The sequence below is a fragment of the Pongo abelii genome, chromosome X (assembly GCF_028885655.2).
Source record: "Pongo abelii isolate AG06213 chromosome X, NHGRI_mPonAbe1-v2.0_pri, whole genome shotgun sequence".
Taxonomy (NCBI): domain Eukaryota; kingdom Metazoa; phylum Chordata; class Mammalia; order Primates; family Hominidae; genus Pongo; species Pongo abelii.
The window spans coordinates 92,645,495-92,650,212 of NC_072008.2; the positions used below are offsets into that span (position 1 = coordinate 92,645,495).

At 36.1% G+C, this 4,718-nt stretch overlaps 1 non-coding gene across 1 annotated transcript; it reads left to right on the forward strand.

Moving 5' to 3' along the window:
* The first annotated feature begins 287 nt into the window (after positions 1-287).
* On the forward strand, positions 288-359 carry LOC112131156 (small nucleolar RNA SNORD45). Its single transcript, XR_002913295.1, has one exon. It is a non-coding gene; the product is annotated as a small nucleolar RNA SNORD45 (small nucleolar RNA).
* Positions 360-4,718: the final 4,359 nt, after the last annotated feature.

Genomic DNA, 4,718 nt, shown 5'->3' on the forward strand with positions numbered 1-4,718 from the left:
AGGTGCTGTCTGTCACCCCTGGAAAGGGAACTCCCTGACCCCTTGTGCTTCCCGAGTGAGGCAATGCCTCGCCCCTGCTTTGGCTGGTGCATGGTGCACTCACCCACTGACCTGCGCCCACTGTCTGGCACTCCCTAGTGAGATGAACACGGTACCTCAGATGGAAATGTAGAAATCACCCGTCTTCTGCGTTGCTCCTGCTGGGAGCTGTAGACCGGAGCTGTTCCTATTCGGCCATCTTGGCTCCTCCGAATTGATTTTTTTAAATGTGGTATGTATACAACATTGGTCAATGATGTAATGGCATGTATTAGCTGAATCCAAAGTTGATGTGAATTCTAAAATTACACCAAGACCTTGGGGGAAAAAAAGAAAAGAAATGTTAAAAAAAAAAAAAAAAAAGGGCTGTATCTATGACATAAACCTGTTGGCCCAGCACAGTGGCTCAAGCCTGAAATCCCAACACTTGGGAGGCCAAGGCGGGTGGATCACCTGAGGTCAGGAGTTCTAGACCAGCCTGACCAATACTGTGAAACCCTGTCTCTACTAGAACTACAAAAATTAGCCGGGCTTGGTGGTGTGCACCTGTAATCCCAGCTACTCGGGAGGCTGAGACAGGAGAATCACTTGAACCCGGGAGGCGGAGGTTGCAGTGAGCTGAGATCATGCCACTACACTCCAGCCTGGGTGACAGAGCGAGATTCTGTCTCAAAAAAATAAATAAAATAAAATAAAATAAAATAAAACAAAATAAACCTGTAAGACATTATGCTAAATAAAATAAACCGAGCACAGAAATAAAAATAATGCATCATCTCTCTTATGTGTGAAATATGAAATAATCAAACTCATAAAAACAGATAATAGAATGATGGTATCAGAGACTTGGCGGAGAGGGAAATGAGAAGACTTTGGTCAAAGAGTACACATTTTCAGTTATGCAAGATGAATTATTTCTGGAGAGCTAAGGTATAGCATAAGCATACTCACCATAGTTAACAACATTGCTGTTATATTTAAAAATTTTTAAGGTTTTTAAGAGTTCTTGCCACACACACACACACGCACACACATTAAAAAAGTAGAAAAGGAAATGGTAACTATGTGAGGTGATTGATACGTTAATTAATTTGATTGCAGTGATTATTTCACAATATATGCATATATCAAAATATCAAGTTGTTCATGTTAAATATATACAATTTTTTTTAGACAATTATATCTTAAAGCTGAAAACAATTTAAAAGTTTTAAGTAAGCAAAAAAGTTTTGATACTTTTCAAAATCCTCACATCCAATTACTATCACATAGGGAATTAGACATCAACATATACATTTCTGGGAATATAAATATTCAGTCCATATCATTCCACCCCTTACCTCTTAAAATTCATGTCTTTCTCATAGGCAAAAGAAATGCGTTCTATCCTGACTGCTCCAAGAGTCCTAACTCCTTCCACCGTCAACTTTAACATCTGTAGTTCAAAGTTTCATCTAAATATTATCTAGAACAGATATGAGTGAAACTCAAGGTACAATGCTGAAGCAAAATTTCTCTCCAGATGTGAATCTATGAAACCAAAATAGTTATATGCTTTCAAATGCAGTGATGAGATGGGCACAGAATAGACATTCTCATTTTGTAAAAAAGATTAGGGAAGAAGCAAGGGATAACAGGTTCTACACAGATCTAAAACCTATAACAGCAAACAGTATGAGTTCCTAAAACTCAATGATAATCCTCTTTGGCTCTATGTTCTGCCTTCCAGACTCACTTGGGTGGTGGTTCTGCCTACAGGACTCACTGAGGTTGGATTATGCCCCCACAAATATGAGTAGCCCTGCCCTCATGCCTGTGCTATATAGTAGTCCCACTCTTTGAAACCAAGGTGGAGGTAATCCTGCTCCCCAGGTTCAACACTCTGGATCCGTGGCTGGAGTGGCAGCCTTAATCCAGAGATCATCTTTGGCATAATTCTCTTGTCCTGAAGAATAGCACACATTTTACAGCCAAATAGCTCTATAATCTGGTCCTATAGTATCTAAAAGGTCTGATGGCCTTCTTTCATTGTATCATGTCTTCCTTCAGTTCAAATTAGCAGTGTTTCTGCTGGGGTGGCTGATTAAGACTGTGCTTCACACCCATACTGATCCTTTTATCAAACGGTTGTTGGGCAATTTGCAATATGAATAGACTGCAATATAGATACGTTGCATATGTATAGGCTGAGAAATCTCTAAGTATTTTTCTGCTCATTTTTGTTTAAGAACTCCATCTTCAATATGTTTCTTTCTTCTTACATTTTATTATAATCAGTCAGGAGTAACCAGGCTGCTCCTTCAATACTTAGTTTAGAAATCTCAGCTAAATAGATATATTTATTTCTTGCAAGTTCTATATTCCAGAAAACACTAGAATATGAATACCACTCAGCCAAGTTATTTGCCACTTTATAACAAGGATTACCTTTTCTCCCTTGTCTAATAACCTTTCTTCATTCCCATCTAAGACTTCATTACATTGACCTTCACCATTCATATTTCTACCAACATTCTATACATGATTGTTTGTGTTCCTTATGAAAATGGGAGCTTCTTCTCCAGGTCTCTATGTCCTGTCTAACACCCACCAGAATTGCTCTGAATAGTTCATTCAGGGAAATATAATATTGGTTTTATTTAGCATGTATATCAGTACTCTTTCAGCCTTTACTTATTATCCAGTTCGGAAGTAACTTCCACATTTCTCCCATCCAGAGCATTTATTTTAGAATACAGTTCAGTATAGAAAAATGAAGATGATGCAACCCATTATTTATGAGTTTATAAATGTGTGGGATAGAATGTCTCACTCATTCAACATAACTAATTGTGAAGTTAAAAATCTAATTTGTTATTTAAACACTAATGAACAGACATTGCAGAACCAAAGACATCTCTTTAGCTAACAGCCTGTACTGAATACTTTTCTTAGTTTTGGTTTCAGCTACAATAATACAAAATTTTTAAAACTATCTCCAGTCATTTTGTCACTTAACATCATGACTCCAAAAACAGCAAAAAGCAAAAATACCCAGGAATCAGCATACTAATAAATCTCATAGGTATAAAAATATTATTCTTTTCAAAGCTAATAACTAATGCTATTCAAATAAGTATGGTTTTTAAAACAGAAGTTTGCCTTTCTGAAGCCATTTAATGGAAATAACATTACAAAAAAATACATCCAATAGAACTTTTTTCAGATTTTAAACTTTATTAATAACAGTACACAATCCTGATTTCCCATTTTTAATTTTTTTCAACTTTTAGGTTCAGGGGTAAATATGTAGCTTTAACAGGTAAATTGTGTTTCACAGATGGTTGGTGTACAAATTATTTTGTCACCCAAGTAATAAGCACAGTACTTTATACGCAGCTTTTCCATCCTCACCCTCCTCCTAGCTTCCACCTTCATGTAGGTTCCAGTCCAGGTTGTTCCCTTCTTTATATCCTAATGTACTCAAAGTTTAGCTCCCACTTATAAGTGAAAACATTTAGAATTTGGTTTTCTGTTCCGGTGTTAGCTTGCTTAGGATACTGGCCTGCTGCCTTCTATGTCCAAAATAGTATTTCCCAGGTTGCAGCTCCATCCATGTTGATGCAAAGGACATGATCTCATTCCTTTTTATGGCTGCATCGAATTCCATGGTATGTATGTATGTATGCATGCGTATATGTGTGTGCATGTGTGCATATGTGTGTGTACACATACATATATACATAGGTGTGTATATGTATATATTTGTGTATATATATGTGTGTGTATATATACATATATGTGTACGTGTGTGTGTGTATATATATGTATATAACATTTTCTTCATCTAGTCTACCATTGATGGGTACTTAGGTTGATTCCATGTCTTTGCTATTGTTACTTGTGCTGCGCTGAACATGTGTGTGCATGGGTCTTTATGATGGAATGATTTGTATTCCTTTGGGTATATACCCAATTATGGGATTTCTAGGTCAGAACGTAATTCTGTTTTATTGGAGAAATCATCAAACTGCTTTCCACAATGACTAACCTAATTTACTTTCCCATGATCATTGTATAAATGTTCCCTGTTGTCTCCAAACATACAAGCATCTGTTACTTTTTGACTTTTAATAATAGCCATTCTGACTGGTGGGAGATGGTATCTCATTGTTGGTTTAATTTGCATTTTTCTAATGATTGATGATGTTGAGCATTTTTTCCTATGCTTTTTGGCTGCATTTATGTCTTCTTTTGAAAAGTGTTTGTTCATGTTCTTTGCCCAGTTTTTCATGGGATTGTTTGTTTGTTTGCTTTTTGTAAAGTTGTTTAAGTTCCTTACAGATGCTGAACCTTTGTCAGATGCTTAGTTTGCAAATATTTTCTCCCATTCTGTAGACTGTCTGTTTACTCTATTGATAGTTTCTTTTGCTGTGCAAAAGATCTTTTGTTTAATTAGGCCCTTCTTGTCATTTCTTTTGTTTTTATTTTAACTGATTTTTGGCATCTTCATCATGAAATCTTTGCTACCTTCTATGTCCAAAATGGTATTTCCCAGGTTATCTTCCAGAGTTTTCATAGCAAAGTTTAACTCATCTTAAGTTAATTTTTGTATATGATGAAAATAAGGAATCCAGTTTAAATCTTCTGCATATGGCTAGCCAGTCATTCCAGCACCATTTAATAAATAAATAATCCTT